We start from the raw sequence: 21,447 nt of genomic DNA, 5'->3' as shown, positions 1-21,447 counted from the left end.
CGCAGGGATTCGAACCGCCGAACTTCTGATCGGCAAGCCCTAGGCTCTGTGGTTTAACCCACAACACCACCTTTATATGTCCAGCTGTCCTTTGTCAACAACAAATTGTCGCTGTTTTTTGTGTTGAATATATGCTATATGGTAATTTATGGACCTAATAGGTATCTAAAGCCATTTGCACATAACAAAATGTTTATTATCTTATATTTTGGAAATGTACATGCAGTTTTTTTCCTTTAAATTTTTTTGGGGGCCCCCAAAAGAGTGTGGCCCTAAGCTATAGCTTGTTTAACTTACCGTATTTTTTGCACCATAACACTCACTTTTTTCCTCCTAGAAAGTAAGGGGAAATGTCTGTGCGTGTTATGGAGCGAATGCCTGTGGGTGGCGGGGGGATCTGCTGCAGTCGTGAGCAGAGGATCCATGGTTCCCCTTCCTTGCCTCCTCTGTGGTTACAAAGCATGGATCCACATGGATCCTCAGGATTTTTGCATTGGGCTACTCCAAACTTACTGTCAGATCACATGTCTGCGGCCACAGCATGAACCACAAACATCATATATCACTATTTCGTTTAGAATATTTTTTTTCTTGTTTTCCTCCTCTAAAAACTATGTGCGTGTTATGGTCTGGTGCGTGTTATAGAGCGAAAAATACGGTATATGTTAATCCGGCACTGATACAAGGTTCCAACCTCACTGAGAGGTGCTCTTCTGAAAGGTGATTAGGGGAAGAAGACTGAGAAGAAGCAGAGTTGTCTAATGGAAACGGAATCTTAAGAGTACCCTACTGTTCTGATCATATGGATTTGTATTTCTCGGGTTTGCAATGTATTTTGGGGCCAGCTCACATATGCAAGGTCATCACTCATGCTCCAAGTGATGATTTGCATGTGTGATGTGCCATCACAGATTAATCAGCATAAACTTTCACCTCTCATTCCCTCAAGCACCATACTTTTCAACAGAGCCAGGGTGTACACATTTGGCTGAGAGCATTTAGTAATCAAATGAAGAGTAATCAGTGTGGGGATGCTAAGGTCATCTGGAGCTAAAAATAGGCTTTTACCTTTGCAGAGCAGCAGGGCCAGTTTGGAAATGTTCTCTCTGTGTTCGGTACAAATGGAACCTTTTCACTCTCGAGCACAAACAGACCTTTTCTTGAACCCTGAAAAACCTGGCTCTGCAAATTTGCAGCGAAAGCAGGCTATGAATGGAGTCAATTGGCCAGTTCCTGTGACAACATAAACACCCCTCCCCAGAGAAGCTTCTCCTCTGCTTGAATGAATGTATTAACAAATCAAATTACATGTAGAGCTTTAAGCTTTTTTAAAAAATATAGACAATCTGCCTGAATTATAGGGGGAGGGGCAAGATTTACCATTGATCGAAAGTTCAAGTTGGTAGATTGTAAATCTGTCATATGGATGGCAAAGCCAAGAGAAAAGCTGACACACATCGTAGGTGAAGAACCTGTTGTGACTTCTTTTTAAATATTATGTACACCTCCACCCTTAGTAAGGGGTAAGTCCAATGAGGCCAGTGGGACTTCTTTCAGTAAAAACGCTTAGGATCAGGCTACAACTGATGGCCGTCCATGCAGGAAGTCTTTAATACTTTTTCTTAACCTACGTAAATCTCCATGTATACATCATCCAGAAATCCCCGCAGTAACAGCATAAACTGTGCTTAGCAGTGCCTTTGATTGTGCAAGTATTCCTCTGTCTAGACACTCTAAGGCAGGTCTGTATTTTTTTAAAGAAAATAATGTAATATGCAGTTACAGCATTACGTGACTAGAGAAGAAATAGCTTGCCGGGTCCACAAACTGATCTCAGCATTATAATAATAATAATAATAATAATAATAATAATAATAATAATAATATGCCATGGAGTTTACATTCTGAGGTAAAACTAATTCAACATTTTAAAAAAGTAACATTTTAAAGGTTGTTTTTTAAAAAATATATACTTATTTATTTTATTTTGATTTCAGCATCTTTTTTAGGGCAACTGAAATGAAAATGCTGAGGAAGTTACCAAACAAAATGGCACAAGCCATCATACTGTGCTTTGGCAAATAGTAATTTTCTTTTTGCTCTAGCTTTATTATCAGAACTCTCTGACATATTATTGGAGGAAACAGGACTGGAGACCGGTCCCCTGGTGTGGGACCTAAAAAAGACAAAATTATATCAGGCAAAAGTTCCATCTAGCCTTTTACCGCTGTTTCTGGCAGTGACCAATACCAGTTTTCATGTGGAAAAATAAGTGCTCAGGGCAGCGAGTCCTTTTCAACCTCCCAACCCCAATTCCGTTTTATGTTTCCATTGTGTCATTTAGACAGGAACCCTGCGGGCAGGGTCTGTCTTCTTTTAACTGATTGTAGGCAAGCTGCTCTTGGTGCCCTTTGGACTTCAGAGAAAGTTAAAAAATGTTCCGAATCAACAAGTAATCATTAGATTAATCAACTAAAGCTTTAGTTGATTGATTGGTGGGAGCAAATTTTAACTGGTAATTGTTGGGTGTTGCATTAGCCAGGGTCTCACACGGTTTCGGAAAGCTGTTCCTTGCTTCCGTCAGGAACACACTCCCTTCTCTGTCATCCTGTCTGACTAGAGAAGACCTGCTCATCATGAAGGAGAGTACATAACATTCTCATTTGTCAGAAGGCAGCACCTGCCTTCCTTAGACTTTCCATTCCAAGGTCACCCAGCAGCTGCATGCGGAGGAGCGGGGAATCGAACCCGGTTCACCAGATTACGAGTCCACCGCTCTTAACCACTACACCACACTGGCTTATAAGCCATTGAGAGGACACTGGAATCTTGTAGCCTGTCTTTAGCCCCACCATTACCTCTCTGATTAGGGACAGAGGAAGCTGTGATACCACTGGCCTATCTAGCTCTGTATTGTCTACACAGACTGGAAGCAGCTGTCCAAGGTTTCAGACCTCTCCCAGCCATACTGGGAGATGCTGGGGACTGAACCTGGGACCTTCTGCAAGTGAAGCATGTGTCTTACTACTGCTGAAGACCTTGGATTCCTCCAAGCTTGCTGCTCCAGTATTCTCTTTTTCAGGGCTCACACTAGGGAAGGTCCATTTGGCTATATAAGGGCTGGCCTTTTTAGATGATGATGATGATGGCCACATTACTGTGTTTCCCCATCCAACCTCTTATTAAAAACTTCCAATGAAGGAGAGTTCACAACCTCCCGAGGAAGACCTTTCCTCTATAAATAATAATAATTTATACCCCACCCATCTGGCTGGGTTTCCCCAGCCACTCTGGGCAACTCCCAACAGAAGATTAAAAGCATGCTAAAACATCGGACACTAAAAACTTCCTTAAGCAGGGCTGCCTTCAGATGTTTTTTAAAAGTAAGATAGTTTTTCCTTGACATCTGATGCGAGAGCATTCCACAGGGCAGGTGCCACTACCAAGAAGGCCCTCTGCCTGCTTCCCTGTAACTTCACTTCTCGCAATGAGGGAAGCACCAGAAGACCCTTGGAGCTGGACCTCAGTGCCTGGGCAAGACAATGGGGGTGGAGATGCTCCTTCAGGTACACAGGGCCATGGCCATTAAGGGCTTTAAAGGTCAGCACCAACACTTTGAATTGTGCTCGGAAACATACTGGGAGCCAATGTAGATATTTGAGGACCGGTGCTATGTGGTCCAGGCGGCAACTCCCAGTCATGTCTAGCTGCTGTATTCTGGATTAGGTGTAGTTTCCAAGTCACTTTCAAAGGTAGCCCCATGTGGCGCGCGGTGGAGCAGTCCAGGCGGGAGATAACCAGAGCATGTACCACTCTGGCGAGACAGTGCGTAGGCAAGTAGGGCTCAGCCAGCGTACCACGAGGAGCTAGTAGGCAGCTGCCCTGGACACAGAATTGATCTGTGCCTCTATGGACAGTTATGAGTCCAAAATGATTCCCAGGCTGCGCACCTTGTCCTTCAGGGGTACAGCTGCTTTATTCAGAACCAAGGAGTCCCCCACACCTGGCTGCCCCCTGTCCCTGAGAAACAGTACTTCTGCCTTGTCAGGATTCAACCACAATCGGTTGACCGCCATCCCCTCACCAAGAGGCCCTTGATGGGCTACTCATGAGCAAGCAGTCTAGCGGCTTCTCCCCTACAATAGGGCTGAGGCAGAAAAATTATCATTTCAGTGCTGTAATAGAACTTACTGGAGATGTCCTTTGCTTCTAGCGATGGGTGGAAACTTTGGTAGATTAAATTGAAAGTGTCCCCACAGTTCCACATTGTGCTCATTGTATTATTGTCTGTTACGTAGCACAGGATGATTTTGTTTTGCAAGCCTGGAGACACAGTATAGTCACTAACTTGTAACAATGGTATGAAGAGCTTTTAGTCACTGTTACGAGCATTAGAGTATTAGAAGTAATAACTCACTGAGGAAGCAAGAGAGATTATAGAGGACAATTACATTTGGGTTTGCATAACAATGGGTGTTATGACTTCTAGGCCTGTAAGAATTTCAGTGGCTGCCTGTTTCAACACAACACAGCCAGTATCAAAATTAAGCCTGGAGTTCCCACCTTTCAGGTGCCCTCATCCAAATGGGACATTTTCCACCTAAGGTAGGGCAGTCCAACAGGCAGTGCAAAGGCTGGGGGCTGTCCAGTTTTGCCTCATTCCCTTCCCCATGCGACAAGGCAATGTGCAGCCCACAGGTTCCATACCAAGGTACTCTTATAGAATCATAGAATCATAGAGTTGGAAGAGACCACAAGGGCCATCGAGTCCAACCCCCTGCCAAGCAGGAAACACCATCAGAGCACTCCTGACATATGGTTGTCAAGCCTCTGCTTAAAGACCTCCAAAGGAGACTCCACCACACTCCTTGGCAGCAAATTCCACTGTCGAACAGCTCTTACTGTCAGGAAGTTCTTCCTAATGTTTAGGTGGAATCTTCTTTCTTGTAGTTTGGATCCATTGCTCCGTGTCCACTTCTCTGGAGCAGCAGAAAACAACCTTTCTCCCTCCTCTATGTGACATCCTTTTATATATTTGAACATGGCTATCATATCACCCCTTAACCTCCTTTTCTCCAGGCTAAACATGCCCAGCTCCCTTAGCCGTTCCTCATAAGGCATCGTTTCCAGGCCTTTGACCATTTTGGTTGCCCTCCTCTGGACACGTTCCAGTTTGTCAGTGTCCTTCTTGAACTGTGGCACCCACTTGGTATGAAAAGTTGGGCTGCCCTGACTTAAGGCCTCCTGTTAGGGCTGCCATAAGACACATCCGAGAATCGCTCAGAAAAATGGCGTCCAGGTGGATTTTTGCTGAATCAGCAAAATGTCTGGGGAAACCTGGACGTATGGCAAGAAGTTGGGCTTTTTTATATATTCAAAAATCTTTTAAAAGAAAAGAAAAGCAGCAAAATGAAGCTTAACAACTCTGTCCGGTTTTTCACTTTTCTGAATATGGCCACCCTACCTCCTGTGGAATTGTAGGGCAGAAGATATTTAATCAAGGCGTTCCTGAGAATCTCCATTTTGAAACCTCTATGGGTTTAAAATTGGGGCAATTTAACAGGAGACATGAAGGGACAGCTGTTAAACAGCTGTTGGTTTGTCATGTGGGCTGCCAGCAAACATTACTACTGCCCATGCACAAAAACACCACGTGCTCCCTGCACACGATTCTCAGTGTCGGAAGAAGCATCTACTGACCAGTAGATTTCTGAAATACACATTTAAACCTGAATTTTCATGTAGAATTTGTTTAAAGCACAGATAGATTTGGAAAGGGCATGAACAGACTTATGAAAGAAAGTGTGTGAAAATAACACAGACCTAAAATAGATTGACCCACCCTACTTCTCAAGAGGAAAGATTGATAAAGAACTGTGATGTTTCTGTAGTATCTACAAATATAGAAACAGGGAGCAGCAAACTGGGATTTTTAACATTAGCTTTATTTCACAAAATGTACATACTGCTTAATCTCAATGCACTTGCCAAATAATGCACAAACCAAAAAAGGAGCTATCCTTTGAAATTTGCACTTATCTGAAGTTTGCAATGCAAGTTTGCAATGCAATTAAAACTGCACAAATCTTGAATCAGCCACCAGGTACCCTACCACAAAAACATTGGACGACCAACCCCAATTAATTTGGGAAGGAAAGTCTTCACATTTGTGCCTCTGTAAATGCGCAATCCAACATTTTTCAGTAGAGGATGGCCTTATCTGTATATCCATCACATATGATAGAATATCTACATCCCATTTAAACGCTTCTCTGCATTTGTCAACGTACAACAGATGGCACCTTTCTGGGATCATCTGTGTGAGATTAAATTTGAGGGATCCTAGTTTCACCGCTTTACACCTCTCCTGATTCAAATTTGAAAATCTGAGTCTAATTCAAAAGCCACCTGGAAAAGCACCATCAAAGATTTCAAACAATACTCTAGCAAGCAAGTTTATTGTGACATGGCAAAACGATTGCACTGTTGCATTGTTACACCATTGTGAGTGCATAGCAAATGAATGCACGTTTTAATGGCACTCTCATGAATCATTCAGGAGTGAAGTTGCCTGCGATTTACTTTGAGGAGTTCCTGTTTTTAAATAGCTCTAGGGTGGGAAATATAGAGGCAAGTGTGTAGCAAGCAGGGGCTGTACATGGGCAGGCAAGGAATTTATCCTCTTATGGTTCTGGTATAGTCTTCCTATCTGCTTTTGTTCCTTATGTAGAATTAGAGGAACCATGCAGATGATACGCGAAGGTATACCAGGGCTGTGTGCATGTATTACTGTACACAAGGTCAGAAAAAGCACAAAAACCTTGTACTCAAGGCAATATTCAGTTTCCGGAAAATTTCAGTTTTCATTAAGTTTTTCTGACAGGGAAATTCAGCCCCTTATGGCTGCAAAAAGATATTTTCAGACATGTACGGATCCTGGCTTTGTACTTAAAGATCTGCACTAGCAGCTTCATCGGCACTAAATTATGCACAGCGAGGATCTAGAAATCTCCCCGTTATCCTTCCAGGCTACAACAGTTGCTGGAAGATAAACAAGACAGGATGCTCATAGAGAAAAGTAGCCCCACCAGATCCAGTTGGCTTAAAATATTGCTCAAAACAAAAATGCCGTGACCTCAAAGTTCCCCTGCTGCTCATATTTCGGGCCTTACCAGCCAGGGGTGCATTCCACCCAGAAAAATATGTGCATGTTCCTCCATGTTCCCATGTTGACTGAGATGTAGTGGTAGACACAAGAAGTGAGAACTTTTCAGTCCTGACTCCATAGCTGTGGAATGGTCCGCCTCAATGAAACTACTCTAACCCCATCATTACATGCATTCTGCCCTGTGGTTAAAACCAAGCTTTGTGGAGAGCTCTCTGCGGAAAGACGGTGTCTATTGTGACTTGTCAGCTACTGCAGTTATAGTGATTTTGCTGTTTTCTGTCTCATTGTGCTATTTTACTGTGTTTTTATGCTATTTGTTTTAAATCTGCTGCTCTTAGCTGCCTCGGGCTCTTGAACAGACAGTTTTAAACCAATAAATACATTTTAACCTAACATAATGTTCACAATCTCCCCAGCACCACCCAACTCAGCTATTCAAACGGACTCAGGTTCTTCATTACATAACAAAACTCCTCTCCCCTTTCAGCATTATGCTAAACAGAGGTGTTTTCATGGTAAAATCAACTGTGATCTGTCAGATTATTTCACTTCCTTTCTAGGATATTTAAAGTGCGAGCCGGTACATGTCTACTTAGAAGTAAGCACCCTTAGTTCGATTAACTTACTCCCAGGTAAATGTGCACAGGTATGTTTTAAATTTTCAGTAAAATTCATGGTGGTCGTCTGAATAGATTTCTGGGTGTCGAGAACTGAAGTTTCAGACAGTGCTCTGAGCATTTCACTGCATCACTAGCAAAATCCCTAGGACCCCAACTCTGAAATATGAAATAAGTGAGTACCGTATTTTTCGCTCCATAGGGCGCACCGGATCATAGGGCACACCTAGTTTTTAGGGGGGAAATAAAGAATTTTTTTTTATTTCCCCCCAGCCCCAAAGAGCAAAGAAGCCAGGACAGCTTCTGCCATAGCCGCGTGCAACCTCTCCAGCCAGGAGAGGCTGTGCACAGCTTCGTTTTTAGCCATGGGGCTGGGGTGGGAGAAGCCCAAGCTTCCCCCGACCCCAGCCCCCAAAACAGGTCCAGGAGTGGTGGCAACATTGCGTGCAACCTCGCTGCTGCTCCCGGAGCTTGCGGGGCTGGGGACAGTGGAAGCCCGAGCTTCCCCCGACCCCAGCCCCCTGAACAGGCAGCTATCCGCAAGCCTTCTGAGCGCAGCGGGAACTCCTGCTGCACTCAGAAGGCTTGCGGATAGCTGCCTGAAGCCCGGGGAGCGCAGCGGCAGTTGGCGCTGCACTCCCCGGGCTTCAGGCTGCTATCCGCAAGCCTTCGGATAGCTGCCTGAAGCCTAGAGAGCGAGAGGGGTCGGTGCGCACCGACCCCTCTCGCTCTCCAGGCTTCAGCGAAAGCCTGCATTCACTCCATAAGACGCACACACATTTCCCCTTCGTTTTTGGAGGGGAAAGTGCATCCTATAGAGCAAAACATACGGTAAGTAAGTAAACAAAGCAGAAATGCACAAAATAAGCATGTTTACATACATTCGCTTAATTTGCACAGGTTGTTGAATCCAGCTCTTAGTGCAGAATTTGGAAACAGCCTTGCACCAGCTCAAAGTGTTTGTCCATCTAGCCTAGTATTGTCTACTCTGACTGGCAACAACTACCTAGGGTCTTAGGCCAAAAAATATATTTCCTGCCAAATGATCATTGTAACTGGAGAAGCCAGGGATTGGAGACTTCTGCATAATGCTCTAGCACTGACCTATGACTACTTCCTAAAAGTCTTAAAGATTAAAGAACAATAATTGTATTGTAAATAAACACAGCCCTAAACCTCACCCTTAATTAAAGCAAAACAAAACATAACTGTTCTTACCTGTGGTGTGACTGTGCGGAATCCTTCAAAGCACGGAAGTGAGGGAAAATGAAATCCTGTTTTCCATCACAGCCTTTTCATAAGACTCTGTGGGTGTTGGATAGGGGAAAGGACAATGTTAACAGTGAAGCAAGCTTTTGTCTCTCAAGGACAGCACATAATACAGGATGTTGATGGAGGTTGGGTGTATAGCCCCATATACCTCATATGAATAAAGACACTGTTTAACAATTCATCCATGTGAAAGAATGCACCTGACAATGCTTCCAAGGAGCTGAGGCAGATAGTCGTGACATAAAATCTGACAAATTGCCGGGTCTAGATGGCATCCGCTCAAGAGTTCTCAAAGAACTCAAACGCGAACTTGCTGATCTACTACCAGAAACATGTAACTTCTCCCTCAGATTAGCCTCCATAACCTGAGGATAGGAAAGTAGCCAATTCGACACCAGTTTTTAAAAAGGGATCCAGTGAGGGAATTCTAGAAAATACAGGCCAGTTAGCAAAGCATATGTCCCAGAGACTTGGTGGAAAGCATTGTTAAAGATAAAATAACCAGACATATAGAAGAACAAGCCTTGCGGAAGCACAGCCAGCATGGCTTCTTCAAGGGGATTCTGCAAGGGAAGTACTTTCTTATGAACCCATTAAGAGTTTTTTTGAGTGCATCAACAAGCAGGGAGGATTGCCTGGTGCCTTCATTACATACTTTTTGGCACCAGGTATAAACATTTCTCTGTAATCAACCCTTTGGCTGATTGACATGGCCTTTGAAATGTGTTTGCGGGAGGGGGGGTCATTGGTTTGTTTTCGTTTATTATATATTTTGTGTTCTCTTATTATGTTGTAGACTGCCCTGTCATCTTTGGATGAAGGGTGGTATACAACCACCCTTTATTTTAATAAATAAAGATACAAGCGGGGGGGGGGGGGTTCAGCCAGAACTCACCGGAACTGAGTTCCAGCACCTCTTTGGTGCATTCCGGCAACTCTTTAGCGCTGCATTCCTAAATGCTCATGGCTGTGTGTCAGAGGCGGCAGGCATTATGGCAATTGGGGCAGCGCAACAATTGGTGTGGCGGAGTCTGAGGGCAGCGGCATAGGGCAATGGGATTTATTCTGCCATTTTGATGACGCTGAAAGTGGCTGTGGGCAGGTGCTCCCCCTAAAAACAAGTTCCGGCACCTCTTTTTCTATTTAAAAAGCCCTGGATATAAGTGTATTTGGACTTCTGAAAAGCTTTCAACAAGGTACCCCACCAAAGAATCCCGAGAAAGCTTAGCAATCGTGGAATAAGAGGAGAGGTCCTCTTGCAGATCAGGAATTGGTTAAGTAGCAGCAAGCAGTGAATAGGAACAAATGGAGATTTCTCCAAATGGAGAGTTATAGAAAGTAGAGTCCCTCAAGGATCAGTATTCTGTGCTTTTTAACTTGTTGATAAACATTCAAGAGTTAGGGATGAGCGACAAGGTGGCCAGGTTTCCTGATGACCCTAGAGTGTTCAGGGTTGTTCAAACGAAAGTGATTGTGAAGAGCTCCAAAACTACCCCTCCAAACTGAGTGAACAGGAGGTGAAATGGCAAATGCAGTTCAATGGAAGTGTGTGTAAAGTGATGCAGGTCAGTGCAAAAAAATAAATACAGTGGTACCTCGGGTTAAGTACTTGATTCGTTCCGGAGGTACGTACTTAACCTGAAACTGTTCTTAACCTGAAGCACCACTTTAGCTAATGGGGCCTCCCGCTGCTGCTGCACCGCCAGAGCACAATTTCTGTTCTCATTCTGAAGCAAAGTTCTTAACCCGAGGTAATATTTCTGGGTTAGCAGAGTCTGTAACCTGAAGCGTATGTAACCTGAGGTACCACTGTAAATGCTAAATTCACATATACGTTCATGGGGTCTGAACTGGCAGTGACTGATCAGGAACAAGACCTAATAAAATGTTTATCAGGTACCCAATTGATCTAAGAGATTTAGGAGTTGGAGACAAACGACATTTTCAGGGTCACAGGTTTCTCCCCTTCCCTGATGCTGAAGGAGTACCAGGTTGGGCAAGGATACAGAAGACAAAACTGGGAGGACCAATAGACTGACTTAACATACGGTGCCTCCTTCCTATTGGCCATTACTGTTTCTAGTGTTGGGCGGGCTGAACACCATATTGAAGTTTTAGCTGCCATGCCATTATTGCCTGTCCTCCGCCAGTACCACTTCCTGAACAGCTCATGTGGGAGCAGGTTTATCTGGTGACAGCCTCCTGGAGTTCTGGGGTTCTTCAAGGGGCCAGAGACTTATCTCCCCTTGCAATCTCACAAAAATAGCTAGTGCCTGAAGATTCAGGTATACAGAGGGGGCAGCAAAATACAGTGTCATATTTGCGATATTAGCAATCAGTGTGAACTGTTTTAGAAGAGGATGCAGATACGTCTCAGCTTGGATGTGGAGGAAAGGGGTGGGGAGACCCTGAATGATCCTGTCCTTCTCTTTTAAGGACAAACATTCCAGCTAGAGCTGAAGAGAACATCAGACACTGTCAGAGAGAAAAGGGCATGGCATTAAAGAATCCATGTTAGATATTGCAGTGTTGGGTCGGTGTGCCTTTTTCTAAAGTTAATGCAGCGCCCCGCTCTCTGCCCACGGATAACAATATAGTTTTGCCACCTATTTTCATGTCCAGAGATGCAGGCTATAGAGCTGCATTTTTTTTTAAAAAAGCCTCAAAGTCTACTTAGCTCTTCCCAATTTTCCAGAATCACGGTGAAAGCCTCCCTAGGAGACTTCATACTTCTGATTTTTTTCTTAGCTTCCATTATTTCTAAATGAACCAATAAGACAGTTTACACAAACAGCAGATCATATGACAGACTATTCTTGGACTGCATTACTCCAGATGACGACTGGGGAAAATTACATTTTTTAAAAAAATCAGAGGGAAATATTGCAACCTAGCCTTCTCCTTGATATTGTAGAGATGTTTTGCTTTTGTTTTTCAGAGGGGACATTTAAACACTCAGCTGCCGCCTAGGGGCTATAGTCCAGGAATGATTTGATCAGGTTTTTTAAAGGTGTTGTTTTTTGTTGTTGTTTTTTGTATACACTAGGCCTCAATAAAATCCACTAGTGTAGATTATTAACTTTACAAGTGTATCTGGATACAAGTGCTCTCTTTCTTTTTATTCAGGGTTGTAGTCCAGTTACTGTCAGATCCTGAGATTTATCTCTGATGCCACCATGTCCTAGAGAATAATCAAAAGCTAAAGTTTGGCGAGTCAGATGTCCTGCTGTACGTGTGTTAGGTTATCCAACAGAAATGTGTGAAAATGGCAGCCCTGAGAGAAACTAAGCTGTGCCTGTCAATGCAGTGCCCATTAGCCAGGTTCAAACTGTGCTAGGGCTGCCATACACCCGGATTTTCCTGGACATCACCGGGATTTCTAAGGTGGAATTGACATCTGGGGGGAATTTCTGAAAGGTGGTGCTTATCTTAGGCAAGCCAATCGAAAATTGCATTTTTTTGTGTTGGGGAGGGGGAGCTCAAGGAGTCTGTCTTAAAAAAGCTCAAGAATCCCAAACTGTGTTGATGCTGGCAACCAATGCCTTCAGTGATTAAATGGGTACATTGTTTGGAGCTATTTGATGGTAAAGGAAAAAAGTAAAGGACCCCTGGACGGTTAAGTCCAGTCAAAGGCGACTATGGGATTGCAGCACGCATCTCTCTTTCAGGCCAAGGGAGCTGGCGTTTGTCCACAGACAGCTTTCTGGGTCATGCGGCCAGCATGACTAAACTAAACCGCTTCTGGCACAACGGAACACTGTGATGGAAACCAGAGCACATGGAAATGCCGTTTACCACTTCCGGGGTGGCGCCATCGGCAATGGCGGACTCCCTCTGAACTGGAGGGACCAGCTCCGCGCGAAACGGGTCGTTTCCGCTACGGCGAAGCGGGGACCCTTTAAAAAATCACAGGCGGATGAAGCCTGTGACCATGGGACTCGGTGGGCACCTTTAGCGTCCCCCCAACCCGCAAAGGAACCCATTAACGGGCTCCGAAGTGAAGAGGGGGAAGTGGCGCGGTGCTGTGAGTCTACTGCTTTTTCCGTGGAGCGAAGCCGCATAGCCGTTGCCGGAGAGCGCTGCCTTTTTCCTGGGACAATTTGGCATCTAAAGAATCACCCGTGAGTACTTAAAACTTGAACAATTGGACTTTAAATAAGGACTGGCCAGTAGAGAGGAATTGGATTTAAAATTTACTTCAATTTGGTACTGAAACGGGAAGGTCTAAACAGGAAGTCAGCCTTCCGTTTCTTTGTAGTCAGAATAAAGCAAAGACAACGTAAACTAGAGCTTAGAAAATTACTTTTAAAGGATTGGCTTTCATCATTTAAAATCGTGGAACCCCCCTTCGGTAGCAGGAGAAGAAGGGGGATCTCTTTTTGGACTGTTTAAACCTGCAGAAGTGAGTGTAAAGTAAAGTAACTTTCCACCGTCCTGATCCTGGAGCGGAGTGTCAGGACTGACGTTTGAAGCTCATTGACCAGAGACAAATGTTTTTGACAGACAGCTAAAAGAAAAGTAACATAGTGACTCCATTGTTTCCTTTCACATTTCAAAGGAACAAATATTGACTGACTATCTTAAAAAAGAAACTTTGTTGCTATTGTTCTTAAAAGAAAGAATAAACAGAAGTTTTCCCCCTAGAGGGAGACTGTGAAATTGTAACCAACTTCAGGAGCTTGCAGCTGTTATAGATTACAATCGTGGGAAAGGACTTGTGACCTTGTAGGACAATGTTTTCAGAAGCTCTGTTGGGTGCTTTCTGTAAAATAAATGCCCTATTGGATCAGTTAAGCCAGAAGACGGATTTGATGACTAATGCGGCCAGAAATTTTGAACAGGCAGTAGGAAACTACATGGAGCCTACCCAGGAACTAAAACAGGAGTATGCTATGACAGCACAGATGAGAGAAGAGGATACTGCTCAATCCTGGGTGCCAGAAATGGAGGGAGTTGCAGCCCTGCAGGATCATGAGCCTTTGGATTTGATAAATGAATTTGGAAAAAAACAGATTTAGAAAGATAAAGTTTGGTTTGGTTTGGAAATGGGGGGTTGGACTGACCCTCCCATGCAGGGATGTTTGGACTTTCTGAGTCTGGTAATGGGCCGTCAGATGTTTGGAGCTGTGGGGGCTCTTAATTTTGGAGGGAATCTGAAACAGGTGTTTAAATATCACATGGAGTTTAGTCTGAACTATGGAAATGGGGCTGATCTGCTGAAAAGGGTTAAAAACATTACTAAGCTGGAGTTCCCACGAGTGAAAGGAAAATATGAAGAAGAGTCGCGGAAGGGACATGGAAGAGACTTGAGGGCCTCGGATATAAGGATACCAGGTTAATGCGCTAGATTAATGGGACAAAAAGGACTGACAAAATCCGGGGCCAGGAGGAAGGGACGCTGGATGAAGATTGGATTGTTTTACTTTTTTTTCTTTTATCATTAGGACTGTTTTAAAATAATTGATGAATGTTAGAAAAATGTTGAAATGGAACTACTTGGTTCTAGTAAAAATGTTTAAAGAATTAGGTTAATGATACGGTTATGAGAAGTTGGTAAAAATAAGATTTAAGTTTTAAGGTTTAAGGTTTGCTATAAGACAAGATGAAAATAGATTAAGATAATGTAAGGACAAAATATTATGAACTATGGAAAGGATTTGCTGTGATAATTATTAACCAGGATACAAGAAAGGGGAGGAGGAGGAGGTCAAAGAAAGAAGGTAAGGAAAGTTAAAAATTTGAGAATGATGGATGTATTTTTTCTTTCTATTTTTCTGTTTTGTCTTTTTTTCTGTTTTGTCTTTTTTATAATTTAAAAAAAATCTTTAATAAATATTATTTTTTAAAAAAAGAGGAAATGCCGTTTACCTTCCCACCGCATCTATTTGATGGACATGTTTGCTTCACATTTTGCAATGAAAGCTGTAAAGAGCTCAGGGGAAACAAATGTCTCCAAAGACAAGGAGAGGTGAGATGGACTGAAAAGCTGTGACTGGCCAATGTGTGGTGTATGTTCATCGGATTACAGACACAAGCCTTCTCTTCACACTTTGTGCTTAACCACCATAGCAAACAGCTGTGTACTGGTAGGTAACTTTCTACTGCATAAAGAGTGACTTGTGCAGGGGCGAAGAACCAGTGACCTTCCCAGATGTTGTTGGACTACAATTCCCATCATCCATGCTGGCCGGGGGCTAATGGCAGTAGGAACTCAGCAATATCTGGGAGGGTCGCAAGTTTATTAGGTTCATTTGAAGAACATATTCAAGATAGGAATTTCTGACATTTGGCATGAGACAGGTCTAGAAAGAGGAAGAAATGAAAGCAATCTATATTTATTCACCCTTTAAATTTAGAGATCGCCAGAACGACTTGCTGTCTCTTTCATATTTTCCTTTCTGGAAATGTTAATGGCGTTTCCAGCAAATATTTCTAACAGACTTTTAAAAAAAGTATATTGAAATATGCAATCAAGACATTCTCTCCTTTGGAGTTTTGCTGAGAGTTTGGGAATTCTTTCCTCTCACTTTGCATAGAATGTGCTCATGGAGTGAGAAATTGAATAGCTTGCCTATAGATACACAACAATGTCTATAACAGATCTGCGTTTCGGTTTATCTGTGCTTTCTTTTGTAAAGGAGCAGCATTAAAAGCTTTTCAGATAGGAGGGTTTTGAAGGGTGCACATACCTTGGCAGGTGTTTGTAAATAAAGGAGTCATATTTTATTACCGGAGTGCATTTAGGCAGAGCAGCAGATAAAAACACAATAGATGGATGGATCATTGTTTACACTGACTTTTGGTTAAACGAGGGTCTATGCAGGTAAACAAAATATCCAGATAACAGCAAGATATCACAAGTCAAAGGCACAAAAGAGCAGCACCCAGCTTAAGAACAGAGGTGAGGACAAGTTCAAAAGCAATATAGACAAAAACATTTTCTGTGAGGCAAGATCTACAATATGGAGGAGAAGTTAATCACTTTTGAAAGGGGGTCACTGCATAAAAGACCCTACAGCTCTCAGTAGAAACAGAAGGGGTGCAGAGTGAGGCTGTGCATCAGCTGATCTTAGTACCCAGGGAGGTACATGTGTGAGAAGGCACAACCACAGAAATTGCAGCTGCATGAGCATTCAGGACCAGCACCCTAAAGGTAAGCCCAAGCACCCTGAATCAGGCTCCAAAATAAAACAAAAACAGGTATCACATTATGGCCTAGATGACTGGGGACCTTAACAGCTGAGCATAGGAGAGTAATAGATTTTGATCTGCAAGACGCGAGGGAATGACAGATTCAAACCAACAGATTTCTCATGCAAGAGGACCTGAGGTACTTTTTGATACCCAGCAAAACATTAACACCTATGCATAAATTAATGAGGTTTGCCTTGTTACATCAATCAGCAGTGACAGGCAAGTAGATGAGAAAGAAAAGCCCATGGGAAAATGTGGCGGAGGCGAAGCTGGGTGGTGGCGGGCCACTGACAATTTAGATGTCAGATTTGGGAAGTTAAAGAAGCAAATGGATACCTATTCCACAAGAATGCTAGAAATCTGTCTGCTCCAATGATTCCTTAAATGCAAGTTCCAAGCTAGTGCTGGGGGGGCGGGACGTGGATCCATCATGGAGAGGAGGGAAAGGCCTAATCCATTCCCTTTTCCACACAATTGATCTCCTCCAGGATCTAATGGGTTACAAGAACCCATTCCCAAGTTGAATAAGTATGTCTGAATAAGTCTGGTCCCCAGACAAATGTGTGGGGAGGGGGAAGCAGCAGGAACAAGGGATGCTATATAGCAGAGCCATGGGGGGCATGTGATTGTGCGGTCTGTGAGTCCATGAACAAAAATGCTATGCTTGGTCTCCTTATTTCATTTGTCCATCCACGAAGCTAGCTCTAACAGCTTACAGACTAGGAAACCAGTAAACCACAGAATTTGCCCAATGAAGGTTGCTTTCTGTTTTAAGGTATCTTCATCCTAAACGTGCTCATCTCTGGGCACATCTACACTTGCCCCCTGTGTAGAAAGAACGGGTCCAAGTGGTCTTCTGCTTGTCCCACACTTTCCAGGCATGGGCCTGAGAGGTTTTTGCCTTTGTGCTGCGACTTTCTGCTGGAAAACCCTCTAAACTGGAGCAAATGTCAATCCAGAGAAAACCATATTGACATTGGCCCCGATTCAGGGGTAAACAGTTGGTATTCCTGGGGGGAAGCAGCAGGGCAAGTGGAAGTGGCAGGTGAGCCATCTGCCAGGGCTTCCAGTTCCACCAAAGTCCTGACCTGTGCTTTGCTCCTCTGCTTCCAGATTTCATCATTCAAACCTAGCAAGGCCAGGCCAAAGATTCATCTGGCCAATATATATTTAGAAAAATTTGTGCTAAAATTCTGATGAATTTTCACGAGGACTTGAATCCCCCTGCCAAAAAACTGATGTAGTGAATTTCAGACAGGAAAACCGAAAATACAAGCTTGATCAACTCACTCATCCCTATTTGAGAAAGGGTAACTAACCTATCCACTCTGCACATCATTCACAATTTCCTAAACTTCAGGGGCTTCTGCTCTTATTGTAGAATCTCACCACTGAAGATCAAATAGCTATTGGTGGCCAATGCTACAAGCAGAGCAGATATAAATCTTCATGAGTGGTTTATCTCTGAAAATAACAGCAGGCCAAAATGAATAGCGGAACGGGTGGAATAAAACACTTCTCTCCTCTTGAAAATCAATGGTGTCAGATAGACATAAAGCCTTAAGATCAGTGTACACTCTAAGGCTTAATTAGAAGTCAAACATTTGTCTAGGAAATATCAATGACCGGTCTGTGTAAATGGCTGACTATTGTATCCTCTCTGCACTGCAAATAAACCAACCAACCAACCAACCAACCAACCAACAAATGCTGGTTTAAAATAGACAGCTTTTTACAAATGATAGTCGATGGTCGATAGGTGTTAAAAGGTCAAGGATTGGCTTGAACCGTAATAGGTTTTGATTTTCCGATGGACATCTAGGAAAGTCTCTATGCCGAACTAAAAGAGCAGGCAACATTGTGGCTTACACACTAATCCTTGCCTCCCAGTTCTCAGGTTCTTACTATAAGAAAGGACATACCAATCACTCAGTATGTGCCCAAGCAATGTACTCCTGACTGGTTGGTTTCCCCTAAAAATGCACACAATGTTATGCTGTGGCTGTACATTGCAAAGTAATAGAGAGCAAGCTGCCTTTCAGGGAAGATGTGTTATCATGACTTAAATTCCAGGAAATCCCAGGACTTAAAATCAGCCAAGTCACACACATGGATCTAAAGAACACATGGTAGCCTTTATCACTATGTTCACATCCTCAATCAAACGAGCCTGAAATGATCCAAGCAATGGCAACAGATGTCATAGGTGACAAGTGAAAACCCCTTTACCAGCAAGATTTTGAGAAAAAGCACTACAGTGACTTAAAGAGGCTTCCCAAGCTGGTAGATCTTCCTTCTCACTCCTTGGAAAACATCAGGTGGATGGAGTGGAGAGGAATGATTTATTGGCCGTTACCGCCACCACTTCATAGACCTGCGTATAGCATGGCTGGCCATATTTAGTATGTGTCTTACAGAACATGGGCAGATAAGGCTGCTTCCCTATCTGTTTCATTGCTCTCATTGTGTAGAATCAAAGAATTGGAGGTGATGCTTTTAGTCCACCTGGTCCAAACTCCTTCTTGATGCAGGAAGTCCAGAGCTACAGCATCCCCAAAGGGTTGGGGAGGAGAATGGTGTCAGTTTTGCTGGCCAACCACCCATTCCACATCAGAATTATCTCAGAGTTATCTTTGGCATCTGCTCTACATCGGTTCAGTACAATTCTAGAACCAACTAGACTCCAAACTTTTGGGGACAGCCAACCACAAAATTCATCTTTAGTGCACATGGCAGGAGGGTATTAGAAATAATAGGAGACCTTTGTGCATGCTTGCAAGAGGAAAGATGGAAAGGCTACCTGCTCCTCAGCTCAAGTAAACCAACTGGCTTTGAAGGCTTACAGAAAGCTACAGTTGAAAAAGGCCCCTGAATGAAACCTTTATTGTTTAAAAACATCAGAGGTAAAGTTCCATTATGGTGCAAGAGAGAGTTGTGACATACAACATAACTCTGGTTATAACAGATGCTTCGATTCTACAGATACCTTGACATCTGTGCAAGACAACTACATTCCAAGCAACAATCCAATCCTGAGTGCTTGTGTTAGCTGGGGAAGATTTTCTCAATAACAATAAAATATACCGTAGTTTGAGTGTTGCATGCCTTTTTTTCACACAGATTAAGATAGCAATCCCATGTACACCAACTTGGGTGTAAGCTTCATTGATCTCAGTGGGACATACTCCAGAGTAAACATGTGTACAGTTCAGAAGATGCTGGAAAAGTGTAAATGCCTCGTGGATTCAAGCCTCAGTTAAATCCAATGAGCTAAAGGCCTGAGGTCACTTTCATGTGTACCAAGAAGGCTCTCAACAAGTTAATCTTCTGGTAGGTTTTGGGGGGTGATGGGTGTGTGCCCTCTTTGCCAAGCTGGAAAACTGTCAGAGATGAATTTCAAATATCACCAATAGAAAACAAAGCAGATGGAAATGTTGATGCCATTGGGAGGAATTTTCCTGAGGTCAGACTTTATCAGAAGCATCTAGACAACAAGCAAGGACATTTCACTCAACTGGGTGTCCTCCTTTCCATCTAAAGCTTTTTATTCCCTTGTTATATTATGAAGCAAGAAGCTTCACTTCTTGTGAATTAATCTCTAAATGGTGTCCTTCACTACTATCAAAACATGCTGTAAACATATCATTAGGTTTGACTATCTGTGAGCAAAACATCAGCCTTCATGGTTATGCATCAGGCTGCTGCCTACTTTTAAAAAACGCCTGTTGAAATGTTTCCCTTATTCCCTGTTAAAGCAGAATTTACTAGCCTTCTCCAAGCATTCCTAATGGGAAAATGAGATTAAAGGGGCTGTGAAGTCCTGTGTGTCCATTAACCAGACATCATTCCCAGATGCAGAGAGGTGGATACCATCTGGTCTAAAAAGAGTCTCTTTGCCAAATAGGAATCCTGGCCTAGGAATGTGAAACAATCTTTTCTTCTTAGGGCTTATCCACACTTCCTCTTGTTCCACTGCTTTCCCTGAGGAAAACTGCTCTTCAGCTCTCAATTGGAACAAATGGGAATTCAGGTTTTCTCCAGAATGATGTTGGCTCAAAAGAGCTAAAGAGTGGGTTTCCCCTGGGAAAAAAGCAGGGCAAGGGGGAAACTGCTCTGAATCATGCTTGGAAAGTGCAAGTCAAGTAGAAGACTGCTAGAAAAGCATGAGATAATTGGAAGGCTAGACGAGCCCTTAATCAGACTACAAATATACATGCATTTTAAGGGTTGCAAGTTTTAACCAATTTAATTTGCAGAGCCACGAACAAACTACTGGGATTTTGGCACCATTTAAACTCACATCGTTTTGCTAAAGTCTTTTGGGGGAAACTGAAAATGCCCATGTGAGACCAGCTGAACATAAAGTTACAGTTTGCTTCAGTAATTTGGTTGGTTTATGGTATTTCTTACTGCATGTTTTTAATGTGCCAACTGTTAAGCTGTCCTGGGATCCTGAAACAAGAAAGGGAGAACGAAAAAAATGAAAGAAAGATTTGCAGTGCAATCCTACCACGTCTTCCCAAGAAATAAGTCCTATCCCGTTGAATTCCCTGGGGTTACTCCCAGGTATGTGAGGTTAGGATTGCAATCTCAGCTGATGAATTTTAATAAGTGGGGGAGGGATTTAAAAATAGGTACTGGCCATGGTTGAATGTTCAAGTGTGTTGATTCATTGGAAAATGAAAAGAAGACATCCATGATGGTGTTCCTTCTAAACACGAGTGAAAATTTCCATCCTCCAGCACCTTAAAAAGGGCACTTTTGTTGAATATATAAATTGTATTTGAATTTAATTAAATTCACCAGCTTTAATACTACATCATTAATTAATGCTACATAGATCTTAGGTGCAGCGTATGCATGTGGGTGTATTGATGTACGCTGTAGCATAAATTATTAGATCAAGCCATCTTTGCTAACAAATCACAAGGGAAAGAGTCCCATGAGCATAATAGCTGCACATTTCACTTAGCAGCATAAACTCTTCACATACCACCGATTTCATCTGACCTGGTTCCTTGGGAAGATAAACAGCACAGTTTGTTCTGGACCCCCTGATTTCACTCAAGAGCCTGTGCCAACCTGGTTGTTTCTTAATCATGTGCACAAGGAGGAAGGGGCGTATCCGATTATGCACAATCTTGTGATAGTTTGGCACACAAGACTTTTGTGCCTGTTTCCTGGAGCACCAAGTAC

The 21,447-nt window shown here is 43.1% G+C and overlaps 1 protein-coding gene across 1 annotated transcript in view; it reads right to left on the bottom strand.

The window, feature by feature from the left end:
- RAB27B (RAB27B, member RAS oncogene family) overlaps positions 1-21,447 on the bottom strand; it is a 103,759-nt gene that overhangs the window by 56,379 nt on the left and 25,933 nt on the right. The window contains exon 3 of the mRNA XM_053408098.1: positions 9,004-9,090. The gene's annotated coding sequence lies outside the window, so the exon portion shown is untranslated. The remainder of the gene's footprint in view (positions 1-9,003; positions 9,091-21,447) is intronic.

This window comes from Podarcis raffonei, chromosome 11 (assembly GCF_027172205.1).
Source record: "Podarcis raffonei isolate rPodRaf1 chromosome 11, rPodRaf1.pri, whole genome shotgun sequence".
Classification (NCBI taxonomy): domain Eukaryota; kingdom Metazoa; phylum Chordata; class Lepidosauria; order Squamata; family Lacertidae; genus Podarcis; species Podarcis raffonei.
This window is presented reverse-complemented; position numbering and strand designations above follow the sequence as displayed.